This window comes from Malania oleifera, chromosome 1 (genome assembly GCF_029873635.1).
Source record: "Malania oleifera isolate guangnan ecotype guangnan chromosome 1, ASM2987363v1, whole genome shotgun sequence".
In the NCBI taxonomy this organism is placed as follows: Eukaryota; Viridiplantae; Streptophyta; class Magnoliopsida; order Santalales; family Ximeniaceae; genus Malania; species Malania oleifera.
The window spans coordinates 124,192,861-124,206,759 of NC_080417.1; the positions used below are offsets into that span (position 1 = coordinate 124,192,861).

Sequence of the window (13,899 nt, forward strand, 5' to 3'; positions counted from 1 at the left end):
CTGTGTACATGTTAAATAGGGACCCAAGTATGTAAAGAATACACAATTGAATATACAATTGATTCATTCAGACCAAAATTGACATTCTCTATGTCAAGCTTGCACACCACACTGCTTTTTCCTTCGTTCCAATAGGTATCCATAACTTCAATAGCAATAAGGGTGAGTCCATGATCTATCTTCCAGCCACAAAAGCATGTTGGTGTTGCCCAATGACTACTAGAATGTCACTTTTGATCCTTGTAGCAAGGACTTTAGCAAGGAGCTTATAGATGCTTCCGACCAAACTAATTGGATGAAAATCCTTTACATCAACAGCCCAAGACTTCTTCAGAATCAAGGTTAAGAAAGTAGCATTGATGTTGTTCACAAATCTACCTAATCTAAAGGGTTCCTTAAAGGTGTTGATAATGTCCTACTTGAGAATGCCCCTGTTTGAGTAAAAGAAAGATAAAGAGAAACCATCTGAGCCAGTGCTTTGTCCCCATTGCAATCTCTTACAGCTTGAAGGATTTTAGCTTCTTCAAAGGGTCTCTCTAGCCACTCCACAATGGAAGAGTTGAGAGATCTAAAATGATACAATCCACCATAGGTTACCAATCTTCAATGATGTTCCCCTTGATTTCAATGATACTAGCCAGCGCTTTGTTCCCCTTGATTTCAATGCTAAAAATGATGTTCAGCATGGGGCAAGCATATACGGTCCAGTGGAAAAATCTAGTGTTCCGATTGCACCCCTTGAGCCATAAGGCTCTAGATTTCTATCTCTAGGAAATCTCTTAAAGGCTGATGATCTTGGTCAATTCCTTCTTGAGCAACACTGTTTTGGCCCTTCTGCCGACAATAAGCCATTGTCCTAGCCCTTACTCATCAAGATCCTTGATACCATTAAGAATTAGCTTTTTCTTGAATATTTCCAAAGGTGCGTTTGTTCCACATCTTTAGCTTTTCTTTTAACTCCTTTAGTTTCTATTCTATCACAAAGGTAGCTTTCCCCTCTATCTGCAGGCCACCATATTTTAACAAGGTCCCAAAAGCCTTTGTGCTTTAACCACATATTCTCAAAGCGAAAATGGGTTGGCTCCATTTGACTCCTCCTGTGTCGATGAGAATAAGAAAGTGATCCTAGGTGCTCCTGGGAAGGAGGCCCTAAGTAGCTTTAAGGAAGTATTTTTCCTAATTTGTCAAAATTAAGAATCTATTAATCCTGGAAAAATGAAGGTGGCTCTCTAGAGTTGGACCATGTGAAAGTTCCACCTATAAGCGGGAGACCAATGAGAAATCACATTGATGAAATCTAGAAATTCTCTCGTGCAACTATTCTCTAAGCCACCCCCACTCCTTTTATGAGGGTAAACACTATGTTGAAATCTCCTCCAATAATCCATGGCACATCCACTAGCTTCTAATCTCCAAACGCTTGGTCTAGAAAAGATGTGTGAAGAAACAGAGTATGAAAACACTTATTTACATTGCTAGTTTTTGTGTCTATTATCAGTTTTCAGTTGTTTTAGAAAAAAACTAAAAACCAAATTTTATGGTTTTCAATTGTATTGGCAACATACTTTAATATCCAAGACTAACTTTTGTGGATTCAATCATTTGTTTTGTACATTATTTTTAATAAAAATTAAAAATTAAATAACCCTATGAATTCAAAATATAATTAAAGTAAAAATATCCATAAATTTCTAATTGTTTTTGAAAAATAATAAATTCAATTTTTTAAAAAATATACTTACTATTTTTCAATTGTCATGTGCAATAAGATTGTTCTTGTAAAGTGAACTCTAAAAAATAATAATTAAGATGTATCACAATTTTTTATCATTATTGTAATATTTTTAATTTGTATTATTTTTTGCATCTTAATTATTTTAATCATATTTTTTTAATTATTATTTGATTCAAGGACAAAAATAACCACTTGATCAATCAAAATTTTAATTTGTAGTAGTTTTAGAAAATATTAACTATTAAGGCTTGATATACATTGTTGGTCCACAACCTAACAGCAAAAGCTTTTAGGTAAAGTGGTTGTCTAACATGGTTTCAGAGCCATGACTGGCAAGAGGTCGTAGGTTCTAGTCTTGTTGCTGTCATTTAATGCAAGTTTGTTAAAAAAATTATTGTGTTCCCAAAATGGGTGTTAATCATTGTTTGTTTATCTCACCACGTGCAATCAGGTTGCATGTGTGGGGGAGCATTAAGGCTTGATATACATTGTTGACCTACAACCTAATAGCTTAAGATTTTAGGTAAAGTTGTTGTCTAACGATTTTTAGTTTTTGTTTTTGGTTTTTAGTTTTTGCTTCTAGTTTTTGTTTTCATAGTTTTTGACAATGATACCAAACAGCTCCTTAGTTTATACAGGTGCCTTATTCTCCAAGCACTATAATTTGGAATAACTTGAGAAGAGATAGTAAGGATTTAGGATATTGCCTAGGATCATGCAGATTGGCAGAAAAAGTTCAATATAGCAACCCCCCCCCCCCCACCTAGTGGGACTTCAGGGTTGGTGGTGGTTGTATTCTTTTAAGTGTTGTAAGCCTATAAAAGGTCTCCTATGTATTAATTTTATTAATTGAATTGAGAATTAAGTTGTCCAACATTGGTCCTACATCAGCCCTAATTCCATGAAGCTACCCTTAGTGGCGATCTGTGCTTCATCCAGTAATTAAACCTCCAAGAAGTCTTTCAGGTGAATGAAGCTCTCCAAATTAACAATAGCTGAAGATACACACATATAAAACCACCATGCTGCCATAAATGTAACTCTAATCTACCTGTTCCACATGCAATTCCTCTCAAGCAAATACACAAAACCTACTATCACTAAATTCTCCAATCTCAGATTTAAGGGCCTTCAATCTGGATTTTCTAACATATGCCCTCCATTAAATCTACAGGAAATCAGAGCTATAGGGACGAAATTAGAAAGACAGAAGGAGAGAAGGAGGGCAAAAGAAAAAGAAATAGATATCCAAATCCCAATCTTATGGAATCCTGCCAACCAGTCTTTTGGATGCTTTTATTTTAGGTCCCTGTCAGATTACATGGAAGAGGGAAATCATTCAAAACGATGCAACCCATTCAGACAAGTGGTTATTGAATCCCGGCTTTTTTTTATTTTTTATTAATGTAGCACAATCAGAGAATCATGAGGACCTGAGCATGCAAATGCCGTCTTTCGTTGCAGGGAAATGATTCATGTGCGACAACTTAAAATTTTCTGCTCTGACTACCACTCAACGATTCTGCCTGACTGAATATCAACCTCTTTGCCATAGAAGAACAAGGGCTGGCAATGCATTAGAAGAAGTATCTACAACCTTGATTGCCATGAAGATTGATGGACCTCAATCTTTCACAACAAATAGCTAATGAAGAAGAATCAAGGGCACCACAAGAGATGAAAATAACTCAGACGATTCAACTTCAGAATATTCCACGAATCACTGTCATCTCTCATTTTGGATTTCCAAGCATCATTTCTCACATACCAGAATTCCATAATTTCAGTCAAACAGTTTCCAGCTGTCACCAGAGTATACCACATCCATTTCGGGCTGTATCCCTGCCATATTTCAATGAAAAAAAGAAAGTCTTTCCATGGGGTGACACTGTGACCTTTTAGTTATGATGACTGAGTTAGCACAAATATTGCATGCCTCTTGATTCTACAGCGGTCCTGCATTTAGTGAAACAAAAATTATAGAAGTTTTTGGTTCAATGACTTAAAGTAATTCTTAAAACAAGAAGCTTCTTGATATATGATAAGAAGCAAGACTCTGGGAAGATCCATGTTGGAGACTACTGAAGAAGAATTGTATTGAGAATTGTTGGGTTTAATTATTAGTTTATTATGTGCTTAGTTTAATTAGTATAGTATTATGTGTATTTTGGGGGCTTGTTTGTAATATTTCTGTAATGTTGGGGCATGTTTGTAATGTAATTTAGTGGTTTATGAGTAATTTCATGGATTAGAGGCTTTCTTATAAATAGTGTGTGAAAGCCATGATGTAGGAGTTATTGATGAATTTGAATTGGAATTGAACATGAGTTCCCCCATGGTATCTCCTCTCTCCTCCCTTCCCTTTCCTTCTTCTCTTCTATTTCTTCTAAATTCTCCCATGGCTGCAGAACCTTGATGATGGCCCTGCATCACTTCTGCACTAGGCAATGCCACCATGTTGTCATCTGGACAAAAAACTTTTTAGACTCCAGCACCTCATGGCAAACCTAATTTTACCTACATTCGATTCAAGGTGGGTATTGGCAATAAAGTCCACTTTTGGGAAGATGCCTGGGTGGGGGGATTTCGTTGGAACTGAAGGTACCTCCTTTTTAAAGTCTCTCGTCTCTTCATAATGCTCCTATCAATTCCTTTATTTCTTCTGACGGGGGTTATTCTTCTTGGGATTTCCACTTCTTCATCAGTCTCAATGAAAGAGAGGTTGACGAGCTTACTACCCTTATTTCCTTGTTCGATCTTCGATCAACACATTCCCTCTATTAGTAATGATGACAGATTGTAGGAGGTGGATTCTTCAGGTATATTTACTACAAAATCTTCTCTCCTACCTACTGAAAACACATATCCTTAATCCATTTCCTTGGTACTACAGTATTTGGAGGGTTAAGGTGCCAGGGAAGATTCGGGCTTTAGTCTGGACCGTGATTCTGGAAAGGATAAACACACATGATATGCTTCAGAGGAGAAGATCCTATATGGCTCTCAATCCTGATATGAGCTTCATGTGTTGTGAAGACAGTAAATCCAAAGCTCATCTCTTTGTGCATTGCAAGGTGGCATCGCAGCTTTGAATGGCTTTTTCTCTATGGCTGGGGAAGAATGAATGGCTCCACAAAACATGAGAGACCTGCTTCAGGTTAACTTCAGGGGCTTTGGAAAGAACAGAAATGGCAGAGCTCTATGGTTTGCAGCTGTTTTTTCTATCCTTTGGACCTTGTGGATAGAACAACACACGAATTTTCAGAAGTTGATCAACCTCCTCATGACTTTTGTGGGATAAAGTGACTTTCTTTGCCTCTTTGTGGGTGCACTCCTTGGGTTTTGTAAGGAGTCTTCTGCTGTCTAACCTCGTTAGAGACTGGAAGGCAGCACTTTTGTAATGGTTTTTGGTTTGTATTGTATTTTTCTGTTCATATGCTGGTTCTTCCCTTGTTATTCATAGCTTTTTTAGCTCAATATTTTGTACTCCCTTTTCTCCAGTTTTAATAAATTATCTTCTTCTATTAAAAAAAAATTACCTGCATTTAATGCTAAACCATCTTGACGCCAGTTAAAAATTAAGTACTTAAGTTAATCTTTTAAAAAATTACTCTAGAAGATGAGAGGAAATGAACTATGTTCAGTGCTCTATGTAACTATTATAAGCAAATTGCATAAACATAAAGCAATAATGACTTCTTCAACTTTGAAATCTAAAAGGGACTATCAATTATAAACTCATTTATGTAAGTGTTATCCACCCATACAATTACCAATGTGATCGTGTGAATATTCATTTGTACACACTTTTTTTTTTTTGGATAATAAAATAAAGTACATTAGAATGAGAAAGACAAGTTACAATGAAAAGGGGACAAGAATTCTGCCCCAAAAAAATAAACCAGAAAATATCAAAAACAAAAACACAAAAAAAAAAAAATACAAAATACAAAAAACAAAAAAACAAAACAAAACAAAACAAAGAAAAAACAGCAAAATAAAGATAAAACATTAAAGCAAAAAGAACAATTAATCGAGAAAACCCCTTTTCAATCCCTTTCCATTGTAATTCACCAAGCACTTAAGATTTGCTAGCTCCCTTTGACCCTTCTTCGCCTTGTACTTACCCCCAACGAAACACATTTCCGTTCCTCCAGCATCACAAATTTTAAATCCAATTTATCCAATATCTCTTGGGCTTCTAAATCCTTCCTAGGAATCACCTCCACTAGTGTAGGTAAAATTCTGTCATTGAACTGCAAGTTATTACCCAATCTATTGTTTTCAAAAATAAAAACCCCCTCCAATCCTTCCAGTGGGGCTGGATGAATATTTGATAGGACCCCAAGATCATTGCAGGAATCAGAAACATAACCATATTGTTCTCAAATCTCTTCCAACAACAAACCCCCATCACACTCAAACTCACTGAAGTTATCACTATCATTATCAGGAAAAAAATATACCCATTTCTTAACCTCCTTTCCTTTGCAAACTCCTTTACTTCTTAAATCCTTCCTCTTATCTAGTGCATCTTCCACAGTACTCAACTCACCTGCAGAATCTCTCTTTATACTCTTTGGCCTTATCTCATCAGATTGCTCTCTCTTTCCTTCATATAGCTTCTTCATTTCTGCACCCATCAGAGCAGCCTACCAAGAAGTCTAGACCTTAAGGCCCGTAGATTTTTCAGAACTAAAACCTGAAACATCAGATTTTCTACCCAATCCATCTTCTGTTTTTCTATTTCTCCTGGATATACCAGCCTCTAATCCCTCTGCAAAGCCCAAATCAATCACTGATCTGATGCTTACGTAATTATCACCAATTTCTTCCCAACATGTTCTTGAAAACCATACTAAAACCATCCTGATGACACTGAATGTTAAGCTCCTTTTTGTTTGTCTTGAAGAACTGAAAAGGGACTTTGGAAATTGTCAACTGGCTGTATATCCATCTCCCCCTTATCTGACTTTTGCGAGTGGTCAAGGAAATAGACCAGATAGACGATAGGATCAGGCATGGGATTGGCCTGGACTTCCCCAACCTTGTTTTGGGCCTCCCAAGTTTTCATAAGAAGACCTTTTTTTTATTGAGGAATAGATTATGACGAAACTTTTGCCCCCGTAGCTAGAATGGAAGCAATAAGAATGCTATTAGCTTACGCATCCCACAAAGAATTCAAATTATACCAAATGGATGTTAAAAGTACTTTCTTGAATGAATATATAAATGAAGAAGTATACATAGAACAACCTCCAGGATTTGAAGACATAAGGCAACATAATCACGTATTTAGATTAACCAAAGCTTTGTATAGACTAAAAGAAGCTCCTAGAGCTTGGTATGAAAGATTAAGTAAATTCTTACTAGATAATGGTTTCCCAAGAGGAAAGATAGCACCTTATTCATAAAATCCAAAAACAAAGACATCCTTATAATCCAAATCTATGTTGATGATATAATATTTGGTTCTACAAATGAAGAATTATGCAAAGAACTTGCAAAATGCATGCAAAATGAGTTTGAAATGAGTACGATGGGAAAACTGAATTACTTCCTAGTTTTACAAATAAAGCAAGCTAAAAATGGAACATTCATTAATCAATCATAATACATAAAAGATATGCTTAAAAAATTTCATAAGGATGTAAACCAATAGGAACTCCTATGAGTACCTTAATAAGCTTTAACAAAGACGAAAAAGGAAAACCAGTAGATATAAAATACTATAGAGGTATGATAGGAAGTTTATTATACTTAACAGCTAGTAGACCGGATATAATGTTTAGTGCATGCTTATGTGCTCGTTTTCAATCAACTCCTAAAGAATCACATCAAGTAGCTATAAAAAGAATTCTAAGATACTTATTAGGGACAATCAATCTAGGACTATTGTATCCAAAAGACACCGAATTTGAAATAACTAGTTATTTGGATGCCGACTATGCCGGATGCAAGATTGATAGAAAAAGCACAAGTGACACATGTCACTTCCTAGGACATTCCTTAGTATCGTGGTTTTCAAAGAAACAAAACTCAGTAGCTTTATCAACTGCTGAATCTGAGTATATTGCAGCTGGGAGTTGTTGTGCACAAAGTCTATATATGAAACAACAGTTAAAAGATTTTAATCTAGAATATCAAACACTTCCAATCAAGTGTGATAATACAAGTGCAATAAATATATCTAAAAATCCTATATCACACTCTAGAACAAAACATATAGATATTAGACATCATTTTTTGAGAGATCACGTTCAAAAAGAAGATATGACACTTGAATTTATCAGTACAAATCATCAATGAGCTGATATTTTTACTAAACCTCTCTCAAAAGACAGATTCATAACCATTAGAAGAGAGCTTGGTCTATTACATAACAAAAAAATTGTGTAAAGAATCAAATTTTAAGAAAGATCAACAGTCAACCGACTGACTAAAAGCCTAGCTGACTGACTGAACAAATCTGTGTAAAGAAGGCTACAGTCAGCCAACTGACCAAAAGCCCAATCGATTGACTGAAGGAACAAATATCTCTGAAATAGTAAATAGTCAGCCAACTGACCACGAGGTCAACCGACTGACTAACGGAAATCTCCAAACTCGTTTATAAAAACCCTAGCCCTTCGAGTTGTCAATCAACTGACCTAGGGTGTGTGCTTCACTTGTGCTCTCACTCTCCTCTTATCCCTCAGTCTTCCTCCTCCAAATCTACCGAAATCTCATCATCCATTTCCTATTCCTCATGCAACTCTAGGGTTCTTCACCTTCGGTTTTCATATAAAATCCAAAAATGCCAAGAACTAAGAGCGTTGGACGCAAGAATCCCTCCACCTCTTCTCAAACTACTGAGGACTCAACCATCGAACAATGGCTTGTTGCTCCTCATGCCAAGAGTTTCTACCGAAATCACTTATGCATGGCGGATCCAATACCAGGTAAAATTCTTGATACCTCATTTTTCACATCCAATTTCCCTCCCATCCTATCATTATTTAATGCACTAGGATGGAAGAATTTTATCTTGTATCAAGCCAAGGGACACTTCCCTAAACTAGTAAAAAAAATTTATTCAAATTTGGTCAAGGAAGAAGCCGGGCTTTCTACCGAAGTAATGGGAAAATCCATTTCTCTTACTCCCAATTCCATAGCCAAAATTTTCAAAATTCCCAAAGGAGATTTCGAATGCCCTTGTTTTGGCACATCTTGGATAATGGAACATAACTTTACTCTAGAAGCATTTCTTTCCTTAATTATGGACATCTAGGATGTTTCCTTTGAAAATCCACCTTTGTACAAGCACATGAACCTTCAAGCACAAATTCTTCAAACGATCATCACTTATAATATCCTTCCTGAAGCCGGTTCACACGCATATATCTCCTACTTAGACTGTTTTGTACTATGGTGCTTGCTCAAAGGCAAGAAACTAGACCTACCTAGTCTAATGCTCAAATGGATGATATCTCATGTTGAAGCACGACGGATTATTCTTCCCTATGGAAGTGTTGGAATTGGTGTATTCCCAAGAGGGGGGATGAATTGGTATTTAAAAATTTTATCCCCTAAGTCAATCCACTAACAGCAGTATTACACAAGCCTAAGGTCAATCTAATGCATATAAAATAAATCAATGTAAATATTCAACAGAATTTAAACTGCAATAAAAATTTAACTAAACATGCACAATAAAGCAGTAAAGGAGACGACACCAGAAATGTTATCGAGGTTCGGCTAACTGCCTACATCCCCGCCTTGGCACACCCGCACAAGGATTACACTATAAGCTCACTTAACGGGTGGAGCGGCACCGTTTACAATCAGGTCAATTAACGGGACTGACCTCAACCTACACCTTACCAGGATGGTGCACCTAACTTTCCTAATCAAGTCTAAGCCAATTCGGAACTATTTACCAGGACTAGTCTCGTTCTTCAAGCTTGTGCCTGGAATACAGCAAATTTAACCAATAATGTGTGTACACGTAAAATGCTTCTTACACTAAGCAGATATGTACCAATATAATCAACACACTACCAAATGATAAGATATGATAAGCTCAATGTAGTCTTAGCGTCTACTCTCAAATATTTATGCAAATACTGCAATCAATATGTGAGAGTGTAGGTGATAGGATCTTTGTGTCAAAATAATAGTCTCAATTACAATGCAGCAACAAAGATCACAAGAACACTTCAAATATCTCAACAAATATTTTTCTCAAAATAAACCACAAGAGTTATTCAAAAATGGTTTGTAAAAATTATTTAATCTTTGTGTCAAGATGATAATATCAATCAAAAGATATAGGAAAAAAGATCTTGAACACGCAAGCAAATATTTCAAAATATTTCTCAAAGATAAGCACAAGAGGTATTTCAAAACGATTTGTAAAATATTTTTCGCAACTAAAACACAATATAAACTCTTTGAGTATTGCAATGATTGTGCAAAACTCACAAGCTCAATGAAGTTTTTCTACGGAAGACTTATTAATGAAGTGTCCTAGAAAAACTCAAGCTTACACTCGGATAAAAATATATCTCAATCAACTAGAACTAACGAGAGTGTAAGCTTAACTAGAAACTCACAACAACACTCTTACCTGACTAAGCATTTGGGCCTGCCCTTCCGATTTACCTTGCTGAATTTTCTCCTCTCTAATCTAACCCAATAAAGAATTGAAATTCTGCTCTTGAACCTCCTCAACCAACAGATCCATCAGAAATTTTAGAAGGCCTTTATTGCTTTCAACAACCAGCCCATGTCTACATTTGATCATCAAAGACCCAGGCCCATCCTGCCCGACCTTCATCATTCCACCATTCACGCATAACACCCTAGCCACCTCAGGACTAATCTCCTCCACTGGAACCTTTTCCCTTCATGATATCGATTGATTATGCAGAGTCGTCTGCAGGGTCTCCTTTTGCATCCTCCCCCTACACCGAGCACACACCACCTCCGCACATCCTTTGGGATAACTCTGTCATTAGGAACCGAGCAAGCACCAAGCATATGAATTGAAGAAAGTGCTCAGTATCATTTGACTCCAGGATCAATTCTCACTCCTCCTTTTACCATCAATTCCATCTACGCCCAACAAACAAGCACTCACCAAACCATCGAACCCTTTCCCAAACTGAAACCACCCGTTGCCTTTGGATCCTTCAGGGACAAAGATAGAAAATCTTCTGTCTCTCCATCCATGCCCTAATTCCAAGAATTTCCCTGCCCCCATCACAAGAATCACCATCCAATAATCAACAAAACCCACCCAAGATCTACACACACCCTTGCTTAAATTTCCAGCAAAAGGTAAGAATCCCTGTGAGAACCATTTTGCTGCAGCTGAAGAAAATCAAACCCACTGATTACACTGCCAATTCTTCTCAAGAACAAACAAAGCTCCAACCTCCGCTACTTTCCATTCTCAGATCAAAGGATTTTCCTTCAATCTGGACTGAATTTATCCCCATCAATATTTTAAAAGGCGAAGACATAAGGCAAAGACGTAAGGCAAGGCATTTTAACCCTTAAAAGGTGAGGTGTAAGCCTTAAGGCGTAAGCCTTTTAATAAAAATTAAGAAAATCACAAATGTAATGTAAGAAAGAAAAAATATATATGCTTTGCAAACTACTTGTCAGCCATTCAAAAATTGCTAACTTGAATACATGACATAAAGCATGACAAGAGATAACTATACTATTACAAAGTTCAAACTATTTTCATGATCTAAGATACAACTCTCTGTTATTTTGGAAAGATTGAGGTTCAGGAGTTCTAGAAAATGACTAGAAATCAACTCATATTATGAGATTCCTTTTATACAAACGTGCTAAAAATTTTTAACCAATTTTTACTTGAGAATCACACACCCAAAATGCATGAGCCTCAACTAAAAAGGCACAAAAGACATGCCTTCTGCAAAAATACATTAGCTTCAGCATATAATGCGTTAGCCTTTTTGGAATTTGGTGTTTTAGATTGAGCCTCCAGGCATTTTAGGCATGTTGCGCCTTAAGGCGAGTGTTAAGGCGAGCCTCAATCAAGCCTTTTAAAACACTGATCCCCATCATCAATAACTATCAGCATCTCGATCAAGAGAGTGAGGAGAGTGATTCAAGGTCCTTCATGAGATAGAGCGAGAGGGAGAGAGAACCATCTCGTAAACACAGCTATAGTTGTGGCTAGGAAACATGAAGAGCCTTCAAGAGTTCTTCCTTTCCCTTCATTATTGGGGTAGTAGATTTCGACAGCAGCCCAGCTTGAAGATGAATGAAGAATGGGAAGCAATGGGCCTGAGAGAGAACGCAAGGGACCTAGGGCTTCAAACCTTCAGGAGAGAAGACACTGCAAGCCTTAGACAGAGAAGAGTGTCGAGACTCTCGCTAAGGCTCTGATGGAGCTCCTGCTTGAGGCAAGATTTTCGAAGCCTGAGTTATCTGACATATTGAGTGAGACGGAAACTGGAGGCTGGGATGAAGGTCAAAGGCTGAGATATCTGATGAATTGAGGTTGGGAGAGAGATCGAAGGCCGAAGGCTGAGATGTTCAGCAACTGGAGGATGGGTCACGAAAGCTAGGGTTCCATCTTCAGTCGTTTGACCCTCGATAGGTAAAGACTTCCTCCTTGTTCATTCTCCTAGTAAAAAAAAAACGAGAGAAAAAATTAGATAGTAAATTACAAAATTTATGAATTGTTCCATAACCTTCTTTCCTCATTATGTTTTTATTTGGGATTTGGAAACGAGGAAGGTGATTGGTGGAGGTCTCATATACACGTGTGTCATATGATTTTATTTATGCATGACTATGTATTCCTATGATGCTTTTGACTCCAATGTTTAAACTTCTTAAAACCATGGAAGTAGAATTTCCAGACGCACTTCAGGCCCCAATTCACTTCATACATCTAGGATTTGACTTCAGGCAATGAAAAGTAGTTAGTTTTAACACGCTCCCAGAATTTGCTTTCAGCTCATCAACAAGTCAAACGTAAGCTAACAAACAGAACATGTAATAACTTGAATAAATGGTACTAACCACCTCTTGCAACAAATAATTTGTGTTCATTGACTTCAGGTGATGAAAAGTAGTTAGTTTTAACACGCTCCCAGAATTTGTTTTCAGCTCATCAACAAGTCAAACGTAAGCTAACAAACAGAACATGTAATAACTTGAATAAATGGTACTAACCACCTCTTGCAACAAATAATTTGTGTTCATTGCCCATCTTACTCAATCTATGCAACCTACCTATCTATTTTGCATAACTATCAACATGAACTTCTATGGATTAAGTTCATGCTCTTCCCTCACCCCACTTTGGTGGACAACGAAAAGAAAATCTTTGGATGGAATAAAGAAATAATACATAAGAATAAAACTATGAATAGATACAACATCAATAAATGTGGCCTGAGCTTCTATCAACCATTAGCCAAGTATTTGCTCTTACAATTCAATGTGAATGATTGAACTAGATGCATAAACACAACCAACTCGCAACACGTTATTAATCAGAGCTGACGATGTTTACTTCAGCTCTTGAGCCAGGCTTGATCCCTCTATTGGAAGGGAAGGCAACCAAAACCAGAAAACCCACTCATATTAACGATTACTAAAACCATATTTGATGATATAACATATTGATTCTGCTTGCCGCTTTGGGAACCTATGCCTATTAAGTTCACAGAACAGTTGAGGTGAACACAGACTTCAAGGCGGATCCAGGTGGGTATGTGGCTTTAGGCCACATTTTGCACCTTGATAAGATACAGATTGAAACCTATATATTGTAACCCAACTTGCTTCCCACAACATAAGAGAAAAACAAATAATAAATAATAAATAATAAATAAATAAATAATATAACAAAACATAAAACAACAAATAGAAGCAAAGAAATCATTTCACCATTATTCTTGCACCATAATATTGCACAGAAATTATATATATAATATATTATTTAAAACACATCCCACATGTGCCCACCAGGTCATAGGTCAAAATAAGAAACCATCACACATAAGGAGCTAAACTGTAAGTCTTAAGAAAAGCCACTTTGAAAAGTCTAAACTTTTTCATAAACCAAAAGTTTAAAAGACTAGCATTATCAATCATTTAGTTCATCCTAACTCAATCCTCCAAAAATTAAA

At 36.7% G+C, this 13,899-nt stretch overlaps 1 protein-coding gene across 2 annotated transcripts in view; it reads right to left on the minus strand.

Annotated features, from left to right (window-relative positions):
- LOC131153042 (cell division protein FtsZ homolog 2-1, chloroplastic) overlaps positions 1–13,899 on the minus strand; it is a 48,124-nt gene that overhangs the window by 11,154 nt on the left and 23,071 nt on the right. The gene's annotated exons all lie outside the window — the stretch shown is intronic.